The 27,994-nt window shown below is 40.7% G+C and overlaps 1 protein-coding gene across 8 annotated transcripts in view; it reads right to left on the reverse strand.

Moving 5' to 3' along the window:
* ZNF521 (zinc finger protein 521) overlaps window positions 1-27,994 on the reverse strand; it is a 241,373-nt gene that overhangs the window by 171,393 nt on the left and 41,986 nt on the right. The window lies entirely within an intron of this gene.

Raw genomic sequence — 27,994 nt, forward strand, 5'->3', positions numbered from 1 at the left:
CTTGCAGGGAGAGGAGGGCAGCGCTGAGCTCTGCTCTGTGTGACAGCCACAGGGCCTGAGGGAACAGCATGGAGCTGTGCCAGGGGATGGGCAGCTGGGGGTCGAGGATGGTAGGCATGGAACGGGATGCACAGGGCTGTGGGCACAGCCCCAAGTGCTGGAGATCAAGGAGCAATTGGACAACACTCTCAGATTCAGGGTTTGAAATCTGGGTGGTGCTGTGTAGAGCAAGGAGATGGATGCCATGATCCTTGTGGGTCCCTTGCAACACAGGATATTCAGTAGTTCTGTGAAGAATGATGACTTTTTCTGAGTGAAGAAAAATGAAGGGTGTTCTTTTGTTTTGCTTTTTGTTTGTTTGGGTGTTTTGGTGATTTTTTTTCAGCTGCAGCATGGATGTCTCAGGTCAGATCTGGTCTAAACTTCAGGAGAACAAAACACAGAAGCTAGTTTCCTTAGCCAGCTCTTGGAACCCATCTCTTGAAGTTTCCAAAGGAAGATCAAAAAAACAATTAGACTGTATTGTCTGCTCATACATGATGAAACGCCATGGCAGGACCTGGGCGACACAATTTCTTCTGGACCTTCCAATAATACAGCTCTTTGATTTCAGTGCTGACCTACTTCTTCCAGCTAATCTAACTGTGAAACTCTCAGGCAAAAAGACTTCAAAAATTGTATTTTAGTAGAGGACAAAAGCCAGATAAAGAATGGGGATATCCATTGTCCACACTGCATGTTGCTAAGGGTTCTGAAGGAACTTAAGTGGAAGGCAGTCAATGTATCTCGAGTATATACTTATTTCAGCAAAAATAAAAATACGCCATGCCATCAGTAAGCCTGGGAAACGCCAACTTGTGAGCCTTACTTTCTGTGATGAAAGTTGTTTGATATGATTAACACAAGCAGTCTTAGGGTGTAGGTCACTGAGGAAAAGGAGATAAAGGTCACTTTGAAAATGACTGTTTGATATGCTCTTGTCCCTTAAGACCTGAAGAAAGCACAACTCATTTAACACACACACGAACATATGTGATTGCATAATGAATATTATTATTATTTGGCTTGGAAAAGACTCAAACAGGTGATTAAGAGAAGAAAAGGTATCTCCCCCCTAGTAACCTCCAGAGCCACCCAGTCAACCATGAAAGAGCTCTTCCAGCAGGTTTAAGAGTGGCAAATTGTTAGGTTTTGTTAATTTGAGTATGCCGGCTAGCTTTTTTTTTAATGGCACTAGAGAGCTAAAACTGACAGTAGCTCTCAGCAAGACAGAAAAAACTATTTCTGGATATGAGAAAAAAAATACGAATATGGGACCTTTAGTTCTCTGAATGCCACCTTTGGCACACACAGAATACAGGAGGGAGGGCGCTCATCTACAGCACTCTTTGCAACACTGAAGTACTGAAGTGGCTGTCTTTGTTGGCATTTCATGCCTTTATAATCTTTTCTCTCAAACTTTCAATAAAAATACCATTGAAGGATTGAAAATGTAGCAGTGTTACCTGTCAGTTCATGCAGTGCCCTGTGGCAGACCATTGCTTGGTCCATAATCTGACCTCTCTCCCTTCACAACCCAGGCTGAGAAGATTTGCTAGCACTAACTTGGTCCTCATTGTAGTCCTCAGATATCAGACACTCTTTAAAATGCTCTCTTGCAAGACACTGCTTGCCTTCATGCTAGCACTTTGCAGAGTTTGGGGAGGATTTAGTTGTGGTACAAAAAAGCTGCTGATGAAGGCACTACATCCTACATCCCACATTGTATACCTACAAACTTGACTATGAAGCTTAATTTGGACTTCTGAGAACAATCTCATCTCACTTTCATCAGCCCCATGTGAGTCCTGAGGTGATCCCAACCCTCTGAATATGTTATGTTGCCCAACACACTTTACAATCTCCTAGATTACATAGCAGAGACAGAAACTCCCAGAATGTTCTTCTGTACTCAGTGATCTCCAAGAATTCATATTATGAACCTCATATTAAGATGTTTATAATAGAGCTGCTTAATTCCCAAGAAGCCAAACCTTGATTTAGCCACTTCTTAGCGTGTCCTACTGCTCATACTGCACAAATATATCTGAGTACTTATCTGCCCTAAGCAAGAGATGGAAATTCTCATGGGAACCTGTGTTTGGGATAGTAACAGCAGTAATAAAATCTAGCTTCTATGTATTGTATCTAGCTTAATAACATTTAGTATGCATTTTCATCAGGGCACACCAAAAGTTTTTTAACAAGGAGGGCAGTGTCATTAACCCCGTTTTACAAATGAGGAAGCTGAGGCACAAAGCTGTGATTCACCCCAGAAGTAGACAGCCACATTTCATCACTTCAGCCATGAGAGGCTTCATCACAGACACCTTTTCTGTTGCACATACTATCTATCTGAGAGCTAGATAAGATAAAGATGGCCCCCAAGCACAAACCCTGAGTCTTTCGGACACTGAGTTACATCACTTCTCTGCTGTGTGGTAACCGGGAATCCTGGCCATGCCTGCGGTCCTGTCATGCCAGAAGATGGATTAGTCAAGGAACTTGTCATCTGTAGGTGCTGAGAGTGCTCTAAAGGACCTACTGTGGAAGGACACTGGTGGCCTTTAAGCCATCTCTGGTCCATGCCAGTATGGCTATACCAGGCAGCTAAATTTCATGAATAAGTGTATCTCTGTTGATAAGATCTGCTCAATGTCAATAAAAGCTTTGCATATTGATAGCTTTGCCCAGTGCCATCCTGACATGGCTGGATTGCTATGGGTTCTAGAGATTGCCACAGCTGCCACTGCCTGCTGCTTCTTCCACAAGCCTGGCCTATACCACGAGAGTCACAAAAGGACATCCTGGAAGAGTTCATTAAAGGCTGCATATGATTTCACAAATCAAAGGCCATATTTGAAATGGGTACATTCTCTGATTCAACACCACAAGGATTCAGCCTGGTCTTGAAGGTGTATAAGAAAGGAACAGAGAAAAAAAAAATAGCGGACATTACAGAGAATAGCATTACAACTTGCTTTTAAGCTTTTAATCAAGAAGGTAGCCAGCCCAGACAGGTCAGAAAAGCTCACAGCACTTGAGTATGTGTTTGAAAGCCACCGTAGGTCCAGCAGATTCATAAGATACTGAGATCACCCTAAGCACCAAGGAGCAACAGCAAATCATTTTAGTATCTCATGTAGTTACACTTTTTGTTAGCTAAATTGGAAGAGCAGCATTACTCTATCCCCTCCAACCTGCAAATAAATAAATAAAAATTGAAAACTTCCAAAAAGAACTACTTGTGAACACTCATTACCTAAAGTGTTTTATTAACACTACTTTATAATCACTTCCATAATAACCATGCCATGCATAGACTGGTCATTTAAAACATGCACAGCCCATGGGGAAAAGTCTGTTCTCCATACACACAAACCCAAGAAGATCCTCGCATGGGTGAAATAAGCACTGAGGTCAAGGCAGACACTATCAGTACTCAAACCTCTGGCCCACAGTTGTTACAGCAGTTATTAGGATTTAAAAGCGACTTTGTCCAACTGCCTCTTGAACAATTAGCGGTTTGTGAACAGTGTATCCATAAACATCAACCAATTTGGCATAGCCATATCCCTTCAATGATGCCATTGAGAAAGCAATGAAAGATATCTCTTCTGTTTTATGGCCTTAACAGGAAACCGTGGTTTCACTACACTTGGAGTTTCCTTTGCTCTTTTGGAGTGTAAGAAGTACATTTGATTTCACTAGTGCACAGCGTGAATGTGTGTGTAAAGTTAAATGCTTCTATGTATAAGTTTGACTATTTAGCAAATAAAGGATACTGAAAATTTCCCATGTAAGAAGGTCATTACCAAATATTAGAGTGAACCACATGAAAATCAAACCAAGTCTAGTATTTGATTAGTAGGACAGGGCTCATATGCACAACAGTGTCTCCAGTAACTGAAGTGAGCAAGCTGAGTTAAGTTTAGTAAATTAACTTAATTTGTGATTATGTAGCTGCATCTGCCTGTCAGTGCAAGTACCAAAAAAAGGTGTAAAAAAAAAAACAAATTAAATTCCACCAAACCCTTAGTGCAATAATTTCTGGTAATGCAAACTTCAAAAAAGAGATTTGCATACAAATAAAATCAGTTCTTGAATGAAGGTTGAAGCAGAAGGGTAGCAGCAACCAAAGATACAGTGAGATACGCAGGCAGTGATGTAACTTGGAGCTGCAAATACATCTGACTATAACATCTATTTTTTTTCCAGCCCTTTATTACTTTGCCAGATTCTAACAATTTGGGCTGGAATTTTTCATACTTGCTGTCTGTCTCAGGGTACATTGGTTTTGTTGGGGTTTTTTTTGGAAAGTTCAGCTGAAGTCAGTTCAGCTGCCTTTAAGACAGAAGTCTGGAAAAACATGGCATGTTTTTCATATATATATATTAAAAACAAAAGGAAAGAAAGAAAGAAAAAAGAGGTCTGAAGACATTTAACAGAGAGAAGTTGTGGAAACTGTGTACTTATAGAAAGGATTTAAAATTTGGCAGGACAGTCAGCCTGATATCAGCCACATGCCTTTCACAGTTATAAAAAAATGTTAAGAAAAACCAGTGCTGGTTTGACTAAGTTCGTACACTTGGAAAATAAATAATAATAATTTTTTTTTAAAAAGCCATGAAGCAATGTCTGCACACTCAGTAGAGATTTGTTAAGAGTTTGGAAGCTAAACTGCTATGAATTTCTCTGTAAGCATGTCACAGATCTGGACAAGGCTTTCCTTGACACTCTTCCTTTCAGGAACTGCTGTGATGCTACACAGAACAACTGAACCTGGACAGAAAACTTCCTGTCCTCCTTATAGTTCACTCCATTGGCACACAGGGAGGATGGAGGGCAAGGAGCAAGGAAGCAGTTTCACCATGAAGTAAAACTGGAAGTTCTGAGATGTTGCAGATATATGAAATACTAACAAAAGGTACATGTAAAAAAACAAACCAATCAACAAAGCAAACAGCAGCCCCTTACTCTGAGCAACATGCCTTTGATATAAGTCACTCGGTTCCCCATGGGTAAAATGGGTATTATAACAGCACCTCACTTCACTGGATGAAGAATATTTGCAGATGATTCAACTACTGTCACAGTGAGTGCAACACAAAAGCGTGTGAAGAAATGAATTACTCTTACTTAAGTGCCAGGCTTCTATTGCAAGGAATTCATAGGGTACGGAGCCACATATTGGACAAAGAAAATAAAATATAAGCCGCTGATTCAATAAGCACTTTTTATCTTGGCCAAAGAAAGTGTAAGATGTCCTGCAGGGAGAGAAGAAACTCACCACACACACACAGAGACGCGTGGCCTAACAACCAGGAGGTGTACCACAGCAGTCACATTACAGTCAAATGAAGGGCATGCCCTTTGGAGGTCCTAATAGCCATTTAATTACAAGGATGTCTGATTAACTTGGAGCTATATACTCCATATTTGCAAAACTAGAGGAGTTTGGACTAGCCTTAGCAAACTGTTGTATTTTTCTCAAGACTACATGTGAAATTCTTCAGGCTTCCCGCTGACATATATTCAGTATGAAATAGAATGGGGCACAATGGGCAGATGGGAGGAATATCTGCTCAGTATATTCATGGCATCTTAAAATCTATTGTGGAACTTACTGTTCATCCTCAGGATTCCTTCTTCTGTGCTGTGTATTTAACATCTAGGTCTGGCATATACCTTAAGTATGCCAGTACATTAGTATCGCTGCTGTTAACCAAGCCTCAGTATAATGAGACAAAGGAAGAAAGGGGAATACAAAGGGACACAGCTAGGGAGAGAGAGGGTAGCATAATGGATTCAACCTGAAACTGAAGTAAACCTTTTGCCAGTAGAATGCTAACCAGGAAGAAGCCTTGCAATACTGCTGAAGAACTGAAAAATCCACAGTTATTTATACAGTGAAGTACACATTTTGCAAACCTGCTAAGCCCTGAAGAAATGAGTACAAAATGGATAGAAATTCGAATGATTCTTTCTGATCTTTAAGTGAAATTTTTGGAGACCTTCATTTTTCTGGTTTCCGTACTTTATTAAAAAGATTACAAGGAATGAACACTTATAAAGATGTTGTTCACTGTTTTTTCCTCTGGCCTAAGAGGTCTTTTGCAATCAGGGCAACCACAAAAGTACTGCACTAAATTCTATCCTCTTAAATTAATGAGACAACCAGCACAGGCAGATTAAAACTTATGACCAGGCAGAAGGAGACAAGACAACCTCAGTAAATATTTAAGCTATTTGTCTGATCAACCATTTTAGCAACCTTGTCTTCAGAACTAATGCACGCATGCCATTGCACGCATGTACACAGACACACACAAATGTAGCTGTGGTTTCTTTGAAAAGTATTTTAAAGCTTCCCATATCCCCACTGTCAATTCTGACCTCAACCGTATCTTTTTAAAAAGGAAATGACTCAAAAATAATTTAAAAACAAAAAAAAGGCCAAACAAGGCAGGTTTGATGCTAGACAGCTTGTGCTGCTTCTTGCAAGGGTAAAGGGTCACAGCAGTGTGTGGGGATCACGGGGTTGGACAACTGAAGATCACCCATGTCGCAGAGCTGGGAAGATGAGCCTTTACTAGGCCTCCTTCTGCCACTCTGCCCTTCTCTTCGACACGCACCGCAAACATGCACTGATCCATGAAGGCACAGGGAGTAGAATGAAAGAAAGGTGAAGAGATGACAGCATCTGCTAAAGGATGTCCAGAGAAACTGCCACTGAGTGGTGAAGATGTGCGAGAGCTGGCATTCAGCCACAGGCCCCTAGTGGAAGAAAGAAGACCTTTTGAGGGGATAAAAGAACGTGTTTGGAGTGGGGTAAATTTCCTCTTCGACATCACAACTGCATGTGTATTCTGCACGTTAATCTTTGCAGTGCTCGGGAACAGCACCATGCAGCAGCACACTTCATCCCAATGGAATCAGCCGCGCTCCACCCATGTCAGTCCCTTCAGCCAGCACACAGGCGCACGCACGCACACACAGCATCTCCTCCTCTGCTCCGTAGACAAGAAAAAAATACTAATTTAAAGCATATCAAAACACGTTTTTATAATGTATAAAGATAATACCCAGTGGACTCCTGAGAGATACATGAAATTAATCCCAGTTGTGAAGGTCTTGATATTAGCTCTTCACTCCTGGGATGAATTTAAAATCCCACAAAAGCCCATGATTTATTTCCTTCCTACACAACAGCAACAAACACTCACATAATTTTTAAGTAATGTAAAATATCACTTTAAAGCCATTCATACACATCTAAGAGAGAGAGAGAAAGGAAGGAAAGAATTAGTTGTTTTGAAAGGTGAGCACTTAAGGGTCCGTTCTACCTGCATAATTCCCATAAATGTTATGTTTATGAATTGAACAAACAGGGCGGAGAATTGTTGGCACAAAAACTGCCTTTCATCCACTTCCTATGTTTTAATGTACAGCGCCTCTTCTAATGGCTAGTTAAAGGTTTTAATAAAGTAGCGCTGTGCTATTTCAGACTCGGGTAACAAGTAGATGAGATGATCGAGGCGGCTTTTGGGGTTATAGGGCTTTAATTCATCACCCAGTGTGAAGTTTCCTGCATGATGTTTGCAAAAAAAATGTAACAAAAAAGTTAGTAAATTGAGCAGGAGGACCGAACTCTGCCAAAAGCCATATTAGTTTACCCATATTTTCTGAAACCTTCGCATATAGCAGGGATACAATATCTCTTCAAGTGGTTTTAACAGGGCAAGGAGTGAAACCACAAGTTCATAAACAGTTTTCAGCAAATCCGTTTAATTGATAGATTTGGGATGTCACACCAAAAATTTCAAGGCAAAGCAAGACCAAACGGTGTCATTTATACCTGCAGCACTCTGAGACATTCACAGTTCACTGGCGTTGCTGCTAAGCCTGAGCTATCACTCTGTATGACATCACAGGAGATTGCCACGGCAACGAATGATGTAAAAATAAAGAAATTGATAAATAAGAGAGAGAAAGAACCAAGTGCTGAGTAGGCACAGTAGGTAAAAGCCCGGGATTCAAAGAAAATATACACATTATTTCATTTTCATAGTGTTTTACTGCACTGAGATAAGCAATCGTTAAAACTAATGGGACGGAGGCTTTCTGTATCTTCTAAAATCTCGTTACAGCATAGGATGGAGTCAAAAAAAATAATCCTTCCATTGATGCTACCTCCCTTCTCATTTGTTCTGAAAATTGTACAAACAGAAAATATATTTCCTTTCCTCTGCAGTTTGGAAAATGATAGTGTTTAAGCCAGTAAGTAATGTACAACTACAAATACACAGCACCATGGCAAAAATAAAACACCATAAGCAATGTAAATTTGTTCTCAAATGGATACAACTGGCACCCTTAAAAACACACAAAGAAAACCATTTGAGGGTTTTTTTCCTATAGAGAGGCTTTCTGCGAGGCACTTAAAAGTTTAAGCCCTTCATCAAAATAGATATTTTGCATTTATGAATTTAAGTCACTGCTGAATGTCAAGCCAGGAGGAAAAATATAGGTAAGGTAAGTTATTCAACAGAGCAGATCCACAGACACTTAAAGTTCCACAATTGTTTTCTTTTTGACCAGGGACCTTTTCCTTCCATAAATTTCCAGAGACCGTGGGGCTAAGTCTCACCACTGCTTGCATGGATAACTGAGCACTGTACCACTGAAGTACACAAATAGGAGAGAAAAAACTCTTCCATTTGTTTTACTGACCCACAAAACCCAGACGCAGTTGCAGTGAAATTGAAGAGTATCTTGCAATTTCATCCCTTAATTGGGAGCCCAGCACATGGCAGAAGTCCAGGCCCTCGCTCAGGCTGTTTATCTTCCTATACTTTCAAGTCATTTACTAGCCAAAAAAGAAATTACAATGTGATTTAAAGGGAAATCGGTCAGCTTGCAGGCCTATTCCTTGCCTTCCTCCTCCCTCTCCTCCCTTTTTTCATTAAAATGGTTGTAACCATTTTGTAAGTCTGATCTGTTCATCCCTGCAAACAGCTGTCCCACTGTGATGTAAAAAAACCCACATTTGTTACAAGGCTTACTTTAGAGTTAACTATATCCTTTCTACCCAAATATCCCACTTAAGTTTCGTAAACATTTTTCCACCTTTAAAAATACATCTGCTTTTTGTGCTGTGATTTAATAAAGAAGTTACACATGTAATCATGTGATGGAATGAGAATCTCATATACGGCACTGGGTGCTAAACTACAGTTCCCCAGACCCACCTCTCTGCAAATACTTCCCACCAACACATGGCTTCTGCTGCAAACAGATGCAATATATCAAAGGTGAAAAAGATTCTCTTCAAACGACTTGCCAGTGGCCAAGTCCAGGATCTGACATCTCCAGTCCTCCATTTCTCCAAGCTTTTTGGTGATTCACCAGGAGATGGCACGGATCCCAAAGCAGTTGACAGAAGTGAAGGATCAGAATGGCAACTCCCCGAGCAGGAGATGCCACTGTACACACAGAAAGCAAAAGAGAGTTGCTCAGCTGCACTGATGTTTCCTGTTGAAACTGGAACAATGCTCAGCTTTCAACACACATGATGAAGAAGGTAACAAAACTGTTGCACAGACATCAGACAAACCTGGTGAGCCAGACGGTGAGCTCATCCAAACCACACTACCAGTAAGTCTTCAGCCGCAAGTGAAGAGCTTTGCTTCTTTGTTTCCTTAGAAATAGAGCTCATGATTTTAGAAGTGTCATTGTAAAGTCCATTATTATTTTAATTCAACAGTATATATGATAGATTCTAATACTCCATGTAGTCTAAAAGACTGTGAACTTAATAGCAATTCCAGAGAATTCTGAACAGTGAGTGTAAAATACTCTTTTTCACTATTTTAACATAAGGAAGACCTTAAGTATATTTGACAATTCCCAATTAGAAAGATTTGGAATTTGTTCAGGAACAGCTGAATTAACTTCTTTGACTGAAGTTCGCAAAGCCTTACACAAAGGAAAGCTGGGAAAACTTTTTTTCTAGCTCTCTTGACCTTGTTACCCAAGCATGTGATGTTACAATCTAATATAAAGCCTTCCACAGCATGGTGAAAAAATTCGATGTCATCACCCCCTCAAAAAATGTTGATGGATACAAATAACACTCCTGGATCATAAACTAGAATTGTTTAAAGCAGAAAATTCCCATTCTTGCATTATAGATAATAATAAAAACATTATATAATGCAGTATGAGGAAATTCTATCTTGGGGTTCTGAAGACAAGTCACTTGAGCTACACTTCTTTTCCTTTATAATGTCACCAGAACTCTCTGCGGAATTATATATAGAATAAATGATAGGCAGTGGTGAATTACAAGGCCATAATACATACAGTAAGCACCTAATATAGCCTTATAAATTACAGACTTTTATAGCTTTATATTTTACAGTGTAATGTCACACACCACAGTGACACAATACTCCAATTCAAGACATGATATCACATTTAAGGAAAAAAAAAAAAGAAAAAAAAAAAGTGAGAAAAAAGCAGGAGCAGCAGCCACAACCCATATTATGGTAAAGAAAAACTACTTTGGAAGTGTACAGATTTACGATTTCAAAAGGAAATGCAGAGATGAAAACACAGGCCTCAAGGAGGAAAGTACATATCAGACAGCGGCAAGCTCTGTTGTTCCTCTGTAGTGAAGATAACAAACGTATTTGGCTAACACTAGGCACTGCTCCATGACAGGTCCCAGTCTGGATTCGGCACTCAAGGGATAGGGCAAAGGGTGCTTCACATCATTGAGCAGTGACTTCTCCAGCTGATTAAGAAGCGGCACTGATGGGCTTCACTGGGATTCCCATCCAGAGCTCTTCAGCCTGGCAGATATCATTGCAGTTTGGGGATCTAAAGGATAATAGCAAAGTGAGGGGCTGGCAGAGAGGGAATACGCCATTCTCAGAGATCTAGACTGGGACCACTTCCAATTTAGAGGAGACAGAAAATAAGTAACTAAGTTAAAATAGAATATTTTCAGTCTGATATCCTGAAGAAATGAAGATAAGCTACCTGATGGCATCTATCTGCTTGCTTATATTCCACCTTGTGACTTTTGGATCTGTTGTTGAACTGCAATTCAATTTTGTACAGGAAAAAGGACTCTATGCTATTAAGCTCTAATAAATTCAGAGAAAATATAGTCAGGATGAAGACAAGAATTCTCACAGTACCTTCATTGAGTATAAAACTGCAGCTCTCCTCGATAATACACATTATTAGACCCTAGTGAATCTATACTGCAAGGGGTGAAAGTGGACACGGAAGGAGAGGATGAAGAGAATAGACTCTCTCCCAGGCAGTGATCTGTGAGCCGGACAATATTTACACACCGTTCCTACTGTATCAAACAACAGACTACTTGACTGTAAAAAACGAAGACATAGGAAACCACAAGCAGGGTCCTAGTGTTGCTGATATACACGTATACCACACAAGCATACAATGAAAAAGGCACATCTACTCAGGATATTATCACTGGGTAAGTTGCCATATGCTCATACACACACTGTTTTCTGTAGTAGGAGGCAAACAAGAGCTTATCAAATTCAGGAACGTTGAAAGACACTCCTGATAAGGGAAGTAGCTGAAGGTGACAGTACAGAAAGGTTAAAAAAAAAGGAGATGATGACAAAAAAGAGACAGGTCATAGCTCTTTCACCTGCAAATCCAGCATGTGCTCCTGATCATATTAATGCATATATTAAAGCGTCCCTTAAATCTCTATTTGAGATACCATCACAGATCCCCTAACAAAAAACAATGGCACTACAAATGAACTCAGGAAGACTATTCACACATGTGAAGGTGGGCACATGCCCAAACAGCCTTCTGAGGCAGTGCCACATGGCAGAGGCCAGAACTAGTCTTCTTTCTTTAACTCACTCACAGCTGATCTCTGGGGGTTTGGACAAAACAGGAATTGGCTCAGCTGCCTACTCTTCTAGTCTTCAGGAAACAGAACCTTCACTCTTTCTCTCTTAATTATTGTGATTGGTAAATGCATCTGAAATAACTCCCACATCGAGGACACAGCAATGAAGCCAGGGCTTCCATGGAAAATGTTCCAAACCCCAGCAGTTTCATCTGACAAACACCTCCCACTGAAATGGAAGTTTGACTCACAGAGGACTTGGGAAAAATAAGCAAAAGGGATTTTAGATTTGCCTGTTTGTTGACGCTTTACTACTGACAGAAAGATAAAGTCTTTAGCAGACTAAAAAGTAACCTACAAATGAATGGACTTCACCCAGGTACCCCATGTGAAGTGTACAGAAAGTTACCAGCCCTTCCCACAGGCACCATTGTTTTATTTAATTTTGTGGCTTAAAAGTTTCTGTATTGTTCTATATATTGATTCCTTTCATGGAAGAAATTGCCAATATTCAGAGATGCTCTTGGTTGATGAGACGAAAAGGGCTGTAAAATCCATGTGAGACAATCAGTTATGCCACTGTTATGAGACAATGCTGCTGAGTGCTTAGCTCCTGATACAACACATAGAGAAATGAAACACCACTACCGCCTGGCAGCAAGCTATGCAAACAGAACACAATCTTTGTTTAATGAGAATTTCTCTTTTTCCTTTTTTTTTTTCCAGTCAAACTTTTCCTTTCTGAGAAAGGAAGAAGTTTAGGCATTTCACAATCACTGTCAGGTGGTAAACATGGCTAAGCCTTCCTATAGAATGCCCACCAAGCTCAAGAGAAATAATGATTTCATTTAGCAACTCTAAGTACCTCCTTTGAGCCCAGGGGTGGACAACAAGTCCAGCACAATATCAAAATGTAGCACATGCACAAAAATAAAAGAGAAACAAAAAAAGTAACAAGTACCAAATAAAAATAAAAACAAATTAGTGGTTATTTAAGTAGTTTGGAGATGCTAACAACTGAGAAAATACCCTACATATCCTGTGCACTGGTTTTCCACTTTGCTGTAAATTGACTTTTCCCTTTTCTACTAGAAAGCAAGAAAAATGACACTGTCTGCTTCTACAGGAGCAATGCATTACTTTGTAAGCAATCTCTCTCCAGTAGAAACCTTGGTTATCTTACTTCTCTGCTTCTAAACAGGCACTCTGAAACTGAGTCAAATTGCAAATATTGAGCTGCCTTCATCTACTCTGAATAATCCCAACCACACTACTCCAAGGTGAAAATCCCTGAAAGGATAAGAAATGGCATTACTCTCATTTAGGAAGGCAGAAACTAACACTGGTCTGCTAGGAATGGTGCAGTGCATCATGCCGCCAAGCCACAGATCAGAGTTCAGGACAGTCTTTCAGATTTGAGCCTTAGGGGAGACAAGGTGCAGTTCTAGATGACACGTTTCAGAATCTGAGAGGGGAAAGCTGGTGCAGTAGCTCTCCACCTGGCAGGCTGACTTTGCTCTGAAGTTATAAAGAAAAAGAGAAGGACTTTGTGCTCAGGGCCAAGGGCTGGTAAAACAAGAGATTTGGCCTCCGCAGGAAATAAATTTAAGATTATGCTGATGCACTACCCAGATCCTTCCTAAGCAGGCAATAGAAAATTTAAAAGTTAAATCAGGTGGTCCATGACATGCTCAACACCATTTAATGGAAAACTCCTGCTGATATTATTCATGAGACACACATTTCTTACCAATAGAACTAAAATAAAATACCAATATATATATACATATATATATATATACATATATATATATATTTAATATGTTAAAAAAAAAAAAAAAAAAAAGCCCATAAGTACAAAGCCTTTTTCCATTTGACAATAGGTAGTGAGGAGAACAGATGCATTTTCATGAAAGGCACCACATGGAAGAGAAAATTTCTCCTCTTTTATTTTTAAAAAGGGTGCCAGATGCAAATGTTTTACTGGACGCCTTTAAGTACTTAAAATACAAAACACCTTCTTCACATGCATTAAGCACACAGTGAGGCACTTTAAATACACTTGCTTTGTTAGACAGGCAGCTGGCACTGCTTTTATAACAAATAGGGCAAACATTCTGTCCAGAGAAAGTGCTACCAAAATATGGCAGGAGGCTCAGCTTGCCTTAGCAAATCACAAATATCAGAAGCAGGTTGCTCTCATTACTTGTTCCAAGGACAAAAAGCCCAGGCTGCCTCCCATGCTCCAGGAAGGAAAAGTTAGCTTACGCTTTCCTTTTCAATCAGGTCTCTCTTCAAGAGCATGGAGGAGAAGGCATGGGCCCAACCCACCAACTCCAAGCCTTCCTTCCCAGCCCTTCCCAATTTTGTCACTTCAGATATTTCTGGAGAAAAATAAATAAATAAATAAATAAAAAGAGAAGAAAATGAAGTCCAGAAAACAACAAAGCCCTTCACAAAGTAAGATGTGCCTTCTGTCAACCCACAAAATTAAGCACAATGTGGAGTGTCTCACCTCCAGTGACATGCAAAGGGACATGATTTTCTGTAGAATGGAGCATCTCCCCCCTGCCATCCCTCCTCCCTCCTAAAATAACAACACCAAGCAACCAGTGAGACTGAAATGCTCATTCCACTTGAAGCTGTACTTTGGGTTTTCAAACAAGCTTCTGATTTCTTGAGCTGCAACTTGCTTGTTGTTTATACCCCTGTCCCCTTCCCTAAGGAAGTCCAACATGATGTTCAGAGTGCACTCCATGCCTGGAGCCACACCTAAAATCCAAGCCAACACTTTCCCTCCCCCCTCCTCCAAATTCAAGAGCAGCAACAGCTGGAACTGTTTTACACTGGCTGGCGAGCCGTGCGCGGGTGCTCGCCTCAGCTTTGTCTGTAAAGCTACAAGAAGCCGCCTTCAAATGTACGGCCCCCAAGGACCACAGGCAAACACCAGCCCAGCTCCCTCCTGGCAGGGTCAGGTGACACAGTGGCAAAATGCAGCCAGAGAAAGATCTAGAAAGGCAGGCTTTTGCCTGGCTAGGGACAATAAAGAGCATGCGGTTGGGTTTCAGATTTTCCTACTATCTTGGAAGCTTTGCAGGAACACAGCTGGTTTACCATTAAGTTTCCTACTGTAAGGACAGAGTGTTTTTAGGAGCTATCTATCTCTGCCCAGCTTCACAGGGTGTGTTTGGGACAGCCATGGGGCTGGGCTGTTCTGCCAGGAGCAGTCAAACCCTGCCCAGTGCAAGTTGGTAAGGCAGCCAGCAGCTGGGCCATAACCTGCAAGCAAGAGAGGGCTCAAGCCCAGCTTGCAGTGGTGGGCAACAGGCAAGTGTGCCCTAAAAGCAAGGCCTGGCCAATCTGAGTGAAAGCCAAGTTGCCCTTAGTGCGAAAAGTACCAGAAGAAATGTTTCTAAAGGCTGGAGGACAAAGAGAGGATGAGTGGAGTCAGGCCTCTGAAACACAAGGAAAAGCAAGGATGCGCAACAGAAGCAAAATCAACTTCTAAACGAAACAAGAACTCTCTCAGGACACGTGCATGCCCGCAGGTATGCATTGGCACCCACCGCTTGTTTCAAAAGCCACCTCTAAAATTTCATTTTAAAAAGCCCAGCTGCTTCTTTCCCCTGACTTTGTCTTTAAGGACTTAGCTAAGCCGAAGGAGTGGCCAGAAAAGAAGGAAGAGGAAAAAAAAAAAAAAAACACAGAAAAAAAAAAAAAAAAAAAAGAAAGAAAAAAAAAACACTTCAACCCATCTCTCTCAAATTCTTTTATTTCAGCAATGCATTAAGCAATCTCCCTGCAGAGTTATTCTCTTCTTCCTGGTGTGGATAAAGCTCCCCCTGGGGAGCTCTGTAATTTCCAGCTTCTCCGAATTCAGGTATTAGTAAAGACCGCTTGGGGACACGCAACAATATAACTCTACATTTTCAGGCATTCGGAGAGAACCCCCTAAGGGTCCCAAGTTCAAATTTCTGAAATGTAGGCATTGTAAAAGGAACCTCGGGGGACTCCAGCAATAGAAATCTGCTGAATTCAAAGCATTTCCTAAGCCCTGGCAGGAGCCTTTGCTCCCACTGGAGGCTTTTTATAAAACATGTGTTGCTGACATGTTGACAGATTGCTCAGTGAAGTGTTAGGTGCATACACAGGCTGGCCATTTAGGGGGACATCAGTTTACCCTTCATCTCTACCTGAAGCACCATGTTTTATACATTACCCGAGGACAGGCAGAAAACAGACACTCTCTTACAAAGTACAGTTATCACTTGGCAAGAGACACAAAATATATATATATATTTTAAAAAATTAAAAAAATAAAGCCCCCGCAAAACTCCAGATATTACATATATATATACACGCACACATCCGGGGAGACAGAGAGAGAAGGAGAGAGAGGGAGTCACACGGAAATCTTCCAAACATCAAAAAGGTCAGAAAATAAATTAAGTGTACAATGCAAGGCCTAGGCTTGAAATTGCCTCCATGTATCAGGCCTGCCACCCCTTTCCTACACAGGCCAGAGCTCTGAGGGTATAATGAGCAAAGGAATTTTCTAATGACAGCTGACTGTTGGGAGGTAATCTGATCAAAGGCCGATATTAAATCCAACTTCTGCTCATATCAGGGTATTAGTGATGTACGACTTAATAACCCAGCAGCTCCAAAAGTGCTGCCGTGGCAACAGGATGGAAATTGGGATAATAATGTATTCATGGTGCTGGCGACCTGGGGCTGCAGTGCGTGCTCTCAGGGGAGGGCACTTCACCCTGAGCCAGACGTGTCTGGGCAAAATCACTTCACAAAGGACAGGAGTTGAATACTGAAGAGCTCTGGCACTGATGAGTGTGTCGATAAGGGGAAGAGTGGAATGAAGTGAAGGGAGGAAAGGAAAAACATTTTCAGCAGAAGAGCTTGAGTGGTGCTTCTCTGAAAAACTGATGGGGCTCAAGAAGCTCTCCCCGACAAGTACAACCAAAATGGATAATTATTAAATGAACATAAAACTACATTCTCTGCAAAGTGCTGAAGGATGGATTGCACCAGCTTACACAAAGTGACAAGATTTTCACATCAGGCTACATCTATCTTCCAGCGCTTGCACCGTGCATAAAAGGGCCACTGCCTGCTACCATCAATATCCAAAATTCTTTTAACATTAAACAGCTTCTCAACCTTTCCTGCCCTTAAATCTCTCAAGGAAGAAAATCCAAGGAAAGGTCACACATCAGCCACACCTTTCTCAGTCTTGTAGCTGCATTTCCTGCATAAATGGAAATCTCCTTCACATTACTTTCCCCCCTCTCCCTTTTTATAATCAGCACAGCAATGCACAAAATATCAAAAACACGCATTTCTTTTCTTTTTGGTAAGAGACCAGAAAGAAACTTGGCAATAGAATACGATCATTTCAGCGCAACTACACAAATTAATCTAACATCAGTTCCTTTGATTCTCTAAATCAGGAAACAAAGATGGATATATGTGTTATTTCAATTCCATTTATTTTCTAGACAATAGACAGTGGAAAGAGGGTCTTTCTTTCATTCAAATACAATTCAAAACCAGTTTGAAATACCCAAGTCATTTGGTCGTTTCCAGTGGCAGGAGCCCGAGGTACAAACTTTTGTTGATGGCATTAGGGGAGGGGAGCAGGCGATTTGTTTGATGGTCTCTAAGCCTCACAAGCACAGCTTACCGGGCATAAATTTAGAGCTATTCAGACCATTCACAAAGTTAAAGCAGAGCCCACTTCCGCTGGAGAGATGCTGAAGCAATAGATTTAGCAAGGGGAAAAAACAAAGCAAAACAACTTAAAACTGCTCGTGGCCACTGTGTCAATCCTACATCTTGGATCCCAGGGAAATCCAGCCCTGTATGTGTCCCTGACATTTAAGGGAGGGGGAAAGCATAGAATCTCGACTTCTATCTTCAAGCTGTACCAAGCGCCAACAATGTACACATTGTACTCTTAAGCGCTCTTCCTGCCTTTCCTAGTATTACAGATAATTTGCTAGTTTCAGAGTGTACTTATTACAGGACTGTCAGAGGAGTTTTTGTTTCAACAACACGTTAACTTTACTGCACTTATAAAAAACATTATGTGTCCCCTGTGATTCTGTGTGTTTAAGAGCAGCGAAATGTTATTGATCCCAGTGTGACAAATCAAGAGTTAGGTAATGTCTACAAAACTCAATTTTCTGCAAGACATAAAACCCTTTTTATGAAACCCTTTTTTAAGAAATTCAGGGAAAATACACACCAAAAATTAGAGCAGAAAGGTCAGCAACTATTTTTTTAATTAATGTAATCCAATTCTAGCCTAATGACAGGCATGTGACCACTGAGGCCAATTCAAACTAATATTTACTCTCTCTACTGTAAAACAGTATGTGAAAACTCCTGATTTCCAAAATCACTTTGATATAATTAAGAATCTTATTCAGAAAGCCCAGAGAAGTAAATTCAGTTTTCCTCTGGCAAGCAGTCAGCGCTGAGTACATTGTAAGTTTGGATTCATGCACAGCTTACATAATATGTAACATTTTCCAGGATTTCAATTCAGGCTGCTAATATACAACCCTAATGTATATGTGCAGATTGAGTTGGCTTTAAAAAGAATCTCAGCGTCTAAAACATCCCATTCAATTCCTCTAAAAGCTGTACATTCAGCTTTTAGTATACCGGTTTCCTTTTCTCGGTGGCTAAACAGAAGTACTGGTGAAATACTAGGGGAGAGAGGCATTAAAAGGCACAGTAACAAGCCAGTTGTACTTTGCATGAGATTCACCTTGCAACTATAGAAATTTCATAGATGTGTATATATACTGGGTTTTTTTTTCCCCCAGCTGCTCAAGGACAGTTAGCAGTGGTACTGCATTTAATTAACAAGCAAATGTGATGCCCTCTGATATGAACAATACTGAGCCAATCGCTTATGTTCTTAAAAAACAGATGTATTACATGCCGTGCACTAGTCCTGAATACTTGAGTATCTATTTTACACCCTTTTTACAGCAAACTTGAATCTGTCACAAGCCTTCCCTTGCTCCCCAGCCCCTTTTTTTTTTTTCCTTTTTGATTTTAGCTTCCACCTTAAAATTTGTTTTCCAGATCTGCTGGTAGTTCTCTTTCTATTTCTTTTCTGTCTACTGCATTCATCATTATTCAGCTGCATTATAGCACTTAAAAAAAACATCCCAGCTTTGGAGGAAAAAAAAAAAAAAAAAAAAAAAAAAAAAAAAAAAGGAAAAAAAAAAAAAAAGAAATCATTTGATTTTCATTGCCCTGGAGAGAATTAAATACCCCCAAGGAAAAATTCTGGTACATTCTCTGCACACATTTACATGCAGCCAGTGAAGTAAACATTTCCATAATTGCTCACTTCAGAACACGTTACCCAGTTCCTAGGTACAATAACTGTCAGGAGTCAATGAGGAATAAAGAATTTTCCTGAATCCTTGCACATAACCTGACTAGCATTAATAACTCCACAGTTGTACATAAGTTAAGAAATGGATTACTGCCAGGCAACAACCTTGCTCTGAACACTTTGGGCATAATGCTTTCTTCAAACTACCATTAATAAAATAAATAACTATTTGTAAAAACCTTTAAAACTCAAGGCTGTCGATAAGAGAGCGTACTTCTCTGTCCATTAAAAATTATATAGCCAGGAACTACAGCTTTTTCTTAATCTTGGAAATTATAGAAACAACATATGGCTTCCATTTACTTCCAATTTTACTTGTACTGTGAGCTTCTTTGGTGAAGTTGTCTTCTATTGCTAAATGACAAAATGAATGATGAAATTCAGTTGCTATGCTAGAAAAACAAAAAACAAACACTGGTGCCTAATCCCAAAGGAAAACTGGACTTCAGTTATGAATCATCCTTACCAGCAAATCTTGGATATCTTAAATAAAAGATTTTATGTACTTATAGAAAACACAATCTGAAAACTGTACTAGGAAGATCCTCTTTCTGCTCCTTATCGCTTGAATCTAAGGTTAGGGAGCACACCATGAACCTCCAGCAGTTATTTAAACAGAAGTTCCCTGCTACAAGGGACACCGATGAACAGCGCTAACATCAAGTCTGTTCAGTTTTTATTGCATGCTTGCAGAGCTCCTCATATTGCTGAGACCACAATGAAGAGCCCTGTAAACATGTAATAAAACCAAGCCCATTGGATGTTACAGTATTAGCAATTTCTCTAGAAAATGAAAGTGTATCTGCTTTGTCATCAGACTGATTTTAAAGCTCTCACCCGTTGTATGGGTTACTCAGTCCTTTTTTGGATCATCTGGTATATGCTTAATTGGACCATGAAGAAAACTCACCTAATTATTTTTTTTGTAATGTGATGTTTTTGTGTTGTATTTTTTTTTAAATGGCTTATCTTGACAATCAACTTCTGAAGACAATAAAAGTGTAGCTCTGTGTGTTATAAAGTATTTATGATATTTTCAAGGAATTTTTTCACCCAGGCAGAAAATATCCTTTTAATAAGCCCTTTTTACTGCAAGAAGCTATTATTGGTCTCTTCTTTATTGTTGTTTTCATATTTTCAGCATAAACATAATGGGGGGGAAAAAAAAGGAAGAGGGAGGAAAGCAGTGTGAAGACATTTGCACACAACAGAAATGTTATATAATCTGATAAAATGATGAATAAAATTAAAACTGGCTGTCAGACAAAATGAAAAGCAATTCTGCATACAATTTGCTGAGCAACTATGGAAAAGCAGCCAAATCTATGTACTGCATCCTGTCTGTATTTTATGAATATACACAATAACGAAAAAGGTGCTTTGATTACAAAGAACACAATGATGAGTGCAGACTAAAATATTGAATAATGCACTCGATATGACTTCTCCTCTGAAAGCCTAGAGGAAATGTCTGAAACTCCTATTAAAACAGAAGAACAAACCAACAGAAGAACTCATGGGTTGCGTATTTGGGAAATGCAGAATAATTCCTACTAGAGGCTCCATTAATTAGAACAAATTCTAACCACTGCCTGAGGGCTGCAAGACACAAGGCTGTACTCTCTACTCTTGCATGAGCAGAAGTCCTCCTGGGTCAAAGGGACTTCTACACAATCACTGAAGGTTAACATTTAACCCCCTTAAGATTTTGGTGCTGTTTGCTATCACATCACTATGTAAACCACAACAAAACCAAGACACCAAAGGGTAAGCAAAAGGGAACAATAATAAAGAAACAGTTTTTCGAGGGGATTTGGTGAAATGGTAAGTCCCACATGACACTGGAAGCCTAGGGCAATTTGGACCCAGCTTCCATAAATGCATAACACAGTCTCTTGGGCAACGTCTGCCCCACTCAACTAGCTGGAATTCATTTGGATGAGAGAGGGATGATGCAAAGTATATGAATTATTCTCATGCTTGGGAACAAGAGTCAAAATGGGGTTTGCAAAGGGACACTCTTGTTTGTCTCTCCATTCTTTTCCATAATTCAGGAAGCAACTGCAAGAACCAAGAGTTCTTTTTCTTGACTTGTATAACCTGACTTGTGAAGCTTTTTTCTCATCTTCTTACAGAGTAATGGAGATTGGTCACAATTAGCACAAAGTGTGGGTGGGACATTCTCCTCTGGGTGCCTGCTGGTAGTGTTTACCCACACCCAGAGGGTTGAATCAATCACCTAATAAGGAGTTCAGGAAAGGAATCTTCTCATCAGGTTGGAGGGAACTCTCCTCTGCAGTATGGCAAAATTTGCTTCCCGTGAGCTCTTCTTATTTTAAAAATTCCTTGTTCCCACAAGGACATTTTGGTGACAGCCTCAGCATCATCTGCTGTCTCCCTGAGGCCCAGTATAGTCGTGGCTTCTCTCTTTCAGTAGGGGCCTCACTGTGAGCGAGATCCTCCAGTATTATGCTGCTGATGGAGTATGAAAACTAGACACTACTGATACCATACCCTAGGATAGCTGGTCACCTCAGTGGTGCAGGCCCACTCCTGTCCTTTATTCCCACAACAATGTAAGTATCTTAAAACAAGAGACTTCCTATCAGACGACAGTATAATCAGCACCAAAGCCAGTAACTAACACACGCTGTATGTTTACGGTTCACAAGGCACCACATTGTTAATGAGCAGATAAAACAAGAAAGGGCTGTTCTTTGTTTACATCGCTCCCCTCATAAGCAACAGATGTCCTGATAGACTAGACTGCATTGGCTTTGTTGGTTGAGAACCTCCCGCTGGCCCTGGATGAGAACCAAGCATCCATACTGATTTTGTTACAATTGTCAGCTACTTTTGTTACTACAAACCATGAACTGTTGCTGACTCATCTGTGGTCCCATGGGCACTGAGAAAATAATGTATGGAGACACGCAGTGACTCTATGTATTGTTTTCCTTCTAAGATGACTACTGCTTGTTCGCCTAGGAGTGCTTTCTTGTGGGGTACCATGCAGTTTCCTGACATCATCCTTCCTGGCCACTTCATACATGAAGAAATGGCTTGCAGATTCTGCATTATTCTGATTTCTGTGTGTAACGCTGAATGATTTATGTGTGCTTTTCCAGGACCAAGATTTAGGGGAAGGCGAGATACTCAACACAGCCCAGAGTACTGGCAGTGAGTCACATTTAGTTCCCAGAGGCAGAAGAAAGATCACACTGACTCTTCTAAAGGGGCAAATACACCTGAGTTCCATGATGGTGAGCTGAGATCCCATTGGGTTTTTGTGTTTCTGGCTATACAGGATTAGATTAGATTAGATTAGATTAGATGTGAGGGGGAAGCTTTTCACAGAGGGTGGCAAAGTGCTGGAATAGGTTGCCCAGAGAGTTTGTGGATGTCGTCCCTGGAAGTATTCAAGGCCATGCTAGATAGGGCCCTGGCAACCTGATCTAAAGCTTGACAGGGAACTCTGCCTGTGTTGGGAGGTTGTAACTGGATGGTCTTTGAAGACCCTTTCAACTACACCTTTCTATGATTCTGTCACAGCAGTTAGTAACTCTGTCCAAGGCTGGGGGGGAGGGTTGGAACTAGATGACCCCTTGAGGCCCCCCTGAACCCAAGCCATTCTATGATTCTTGTGCAATACCAGGCGCTATCAAGACTCAATATACAGACTGAAGTACAGATTACTTCTGTATTCTCCTACAGAATGTGATTACTACAAACACTTCAAAATTTCAGCTGATTGAAGATGCAGAAGTCCAGTTTTAGAGAAGGAACATCAGTGCTCTGTGTTGTGTCATCCACTTTTATTCTCATAATTCTTTTCAGCCACAGCTTGCTCTTCTGTTCTCACCCATTAGCCTTACTTAATCTGGGGCTTCTGACAGAAGAAATATTTCTTGAGGGGGTTTGTGCAAAGAGAACTACTCTGGTACGCTCCTGAAAAGCTGGCAGGTATCCTCTGCAAAGTCTGCAATTACATAAATTCCATTTCTTGTATTTCATCACAGTTTAGATTTGATTCTGGAGAGACAGTTTGGTGTGGGTTGTGCACTGGCTAAAATGTGCTAGAGGACTAAAGCAAAAAAGAAAGAAAGCTATGAAATATATAAGAGCATCTCTGAAAGCAATGCCTCTTATTTCATGATGTTGTCCCCTGACATCAGATGTAGATATTAGGTGGGTATTAGTATTATGGCAATAGAAGTCAAACCTTTCTGCCAGTATGTCATTACATTTTGTTGCTGTGTAAGAGATGGCAGCAGAAGCACTGTGTGACAAAATGGTGTCTGACATGGAAGCATGTATGAAGCAAAGGTGAGAAACAGAATTCCTCTTTGAGGAAAATATTACTTTCATTGACACTTATTGAATGTTTATAGAGACCAAACAGTGGATGTGAGCACAGTGAGGTGGTGGGTGGTGCATTTCAGTAGAAGACAAGCCACGTTCTGGACAGCCATGCACAGTTGTCACTCTATTAAATGAAGAATATCTTAATCTGCTCATTCACACATACTGGTTAATGGTGGTGACTTGCTGGAAGAAAAAAAAAATTAAAATAGTGTTTTGTAACAGAGAATTTGCTCTATATAAAAGTGTTATTGTGCTCTTTGTATCTGTTGCATTTTCCAGGGAAATAAATAGGAAGCATTACTTTCAGAGCAACCTACATATAGAATCACAGAATCACCGAGGTTGGAAAAGACCTCCAAGATCATCCAGACCAACCACCCACCTACCACCAATATTTCATCACTAAATCATGTCTCTTCGTTCAACATCTAAATATTTCTTGAATACCTCCAGGGATGGTAGCTCCACCACCACCCTGGGCAGCCTGTTCTAGCGCCTGGCTGCACTTTCAGAGCAGAAATTTTTCCTAACATCCAACATGAATCTCCCCCGGTGCAGCTTGAGGCCATTCCCACTCGTCCTTTCACTGCTTATGTGGGAGAAGAGGCCATCCCCACCTCCTCCACAACCTCCTTTCAGGGAGTTGTAGAGAGCTATAACGTCTTTCCTGATCCTCCTCCATAATGAACAATCCCAGCTCCCACTGTGCTCCAGATCCTTCAAAGCTTTATTGTCTTTCTCTGGACACACTGTAGGGCCTTAATGTCTTATAGCCAAAACTGAGCACAGCACTCAAGGTGCTGCCTCACCAGTGCTGAGGAACTATCGCTTCCTTGCTCCTGCTGGGAACACTATTTCTGATACAAGACAGAATACCACTGGCTTTCTTGGCCACCTGGGCACACTGCTGGCTCATGTACAAGCCAGGTGTTGACAAACATCCCCAGTTTACTTCTTCTGCACAGTCTTCCAGCCACTTTGCTCCTAACCTGTAGTGATGCCTGTGATTGTGACCAAAGTGCAGGGCCTGGCACTTGGTCTTGTTGAACTTTATCTGACTGGCCTCAGCCCAGCTACCCAGCCTGTCCAGATCCCTCTGCCAGGCCTTCCTAACCCCAGGAAGATCAACATTTCCTCCCTTCTTGATGTCACTGCAAACTTACTGAGGGTGCAGTTAATCCCCTCATTCAGGTCATCAACAGTGTTACTGAACAGGATAGTCTCCAAAACCAACCTCTGGGAAACAACACTCATGACCAGTCGCCAGCTGGATTTAACTTCATTCACCACCACTCTCTGAGCCAGCCTTCCAGCCAGTTCTTCACCCAGCAGAGTGTACCTGTCCAAGTCATAGGCTACCAGCTTCTCTAGGAACATACTGTGGGAGACAATGTCAAAGACATTGCTGAAGTCTAGGTAGACTATTCAGCAGCTTTTCCCTCCTCCACCAGGTGGGTCACTTGATCATAAGAGATGAGACTGGTCAAGCAGGACCTGCCTTTCACAAAACCATGGTGACTGGGCTTGATCCCCTGGCTATTTCACACATGCCATGCCATGTCACACAAGATGATAAGCTCCCTAACCTTCCCTGGCACCAAGGTCAGGCTGATGGGCCTGTAGTTTCCCAGATCCTCCTCATGATCCTTCTCTGTAGATGGGAGTCACACATCAGATGTCTGAGATATGGGATAACTGTGGAGAGTTTAAATGGCATTTACATACTGATCCTAATTACTGCTCCCATTTTTATAAACCCTGGCACATAGTTTTATAAACTGAAAAAAATAAGCTTACATATATGTTCTTGCACAAGGCTTTTTGTCAAGTCGGACTACACATGCCTACCTTGAGGTTCCACCAAATCTTCCTCCCTTATGATGCATTCTCAGCCTCTTCAGTCATGGAAGCTATAGATGTCATACTCAGCTGCTGTGGCTGAGGTAGGAGGAGGTATGTTCCCCATATGCAGTAAGAATCAAGCATTTATCATGCCATTTGATACCAAAAGTGTATCATTATTATATACTGCTCAGTGAACCAAGATTATCTGCTTCACTGAGAACTATGTAGGAGACCACCTCCTTTGTTCATTCTGTTTTCAGATTGACAAAAGACACGTTTGATCAATTATACAGATGTATCAAAAAGTAGCTGACTAGAACCATTCTGTAGTTTCCTGTTCACCCTATATCTGACGATATGGCAATCGCTCAGACTTACAGAGAAGAACTGTCTTACATCTTATAGAAAAATGCTTTTCCTCCTTAAAATACAGTGGCGAGGCTAATTTTCTTGTCAGTGCAGGTTACAGCTTGTTGGTCCAGATCACGTTTGCAGTGGGAAGTAATATAATGCTCCCTTTTGATTTCTTATGGCCAGCAATCACTTCATTTCTGAAGCAGAGTGCTGTGCAAGTCTGCTCCATAAAGTCTTGTCTCATGAGCACTGTAGATGTCCTCAAGGCACAAGTCGGACAGTAGTCCAGGTAACTGTGAACAGCACCTGAGCAAGGCACAGGGTGATAATAAAGGTGGCAGAAGTGCCTATACTTCACCTGGTTATTCTCCTTTGTTTCCGTTTTCTATACTTAAGAAGAAGTCAGTATGCTCAAGTTTTAAAATAATGATAAATAATTCAATGATTCAAATTTCCTCAAGAATTTTCTGAGTCTTACCTTTAATGAGATCTCAAGAAAAAATCTGTTAGTATTCTCAAGTTGCTACAAATGAGAAGCTGAGCTTGCTGTCTACAGCAGGGTCCTCTCCATCACACACACACTTGAAGTTTGGGTTGGCAATACTAACAGCACACCCTTGAACTGTGTCTCCATTCTTCAACATGACAGAAAAAGTGGACTGTGCTGCTCTGGAGCATTTTGTCAGCTCAGAGTGATTGAAAGATCCTCCCTGAGGCTCTTTTCTCCTTAATATCATGCAGAAATTCTGCCTTCTCTTTCAAAAGAAAATTCCTTGTTTAACTTCTCTAGGGTCACTGTATACTGGTGCAGAAAAACAGGTGCAAGACAGGTCTCTCTTTCATGTTAAATTTCCGTACGCTTCAATTCTCCATAGATGATTCACATCATTTCTGGATCAAATTACCTGGTTTTAACTACTGACAGGATCAAATTAACAAGGAAAAATGGAATATAAAATGAAACACTGTAATGAGCGCATGACTGTGCTAACAGACTGAATTCCATTCCCCTGTTCAGAAAGTTGCCTGTACACTTTTCTAACCTACAGCAGAGGCCAACAGTGAACAAACAAATTTGATGGTCTGAGCAACACATTACAAGTTAACAACACCTCCATCTGCAGTGACTTAAAAAAAAAAGAAAAAAAGAAAAAAAAAAAAAGAAGAAGAAGCCTGTCTTCTGGATTCAGTCACCTGCCAAGTTCAGAGGACACAGATGTGAAACCACAGAAATCCGTATTTCAAAGAGCTGAATCTATGAAAGGACTGTCATGCTATCCAGACAGCATACAACATCAACAGCTAAGTGAAAAACCAGCACATTTCTGTCCTTCTCAAATCAAATACACAGACTTGGTGTATCAACACTGTGCATAAAAGCAAGCGAAAAAACAGTCAAGTTACTGGGGATCTTGCCAGCCCTGGAACAGAAGCAGCATCCTGAGAAAGAGTTTGTTTGCTCACAAGTTAATACAACTCTATGTCATATCACAGGATACAGACTTAACACAGTTACTACTCACTACTGCAAGAATTTCTGTGCCGAAATCTACCCCATTCTACGTCATACACCTTTCTTATTCATCTCCCTTTTCCCTTTTGATTTGCAGACCACAATGGAAATTCTGGGTAACATTACAGGGGCATCAATGTTCACTGCCTATTGGGTATAGCATCCCTTTACTTCAGCAGACTTGCATATCTAGCTTAGAGTTCCAAATTAATCTGGTTACTGTGATGAATACATGGCCTTTCCACAGGTATTTACTTCATCATTTACTATTGCAAGGATCAGTAAGTAATTGCAAAAGGGCTGAAGAAGCCTACCACAGTAAAACCTGACTTCTACTTTTTGAGAAAAGGTTTATTTTTGTGGAGTATTTTGAGGTGCCTATGTTGAAGTTTAGAGTTTTGTTATCTCAATTTGGATGCTAATACTGCTTTCACTATTCCTTAAAAGCACACAGATACAGCCTTGTTCACTGTTTTGTCTTGTCACGTGTATTCATGAAATATTAAACTCTAATAAGTTTCATAAACTTAAACTGAGT

Source organism: Coturnix japonica, chromosome 2 (genome assembly GCF_001577835.2).
Source record: "Coturnix japonica isolate 7356 chromosome 2, Coturnix japonica 2.1, whole genome shotgun sequence".
NCBI lineage: Eukaryota > Metazoa > Chordata > Aves > Galliformes > Phasianidae > Coturnix > Coturnix japonica.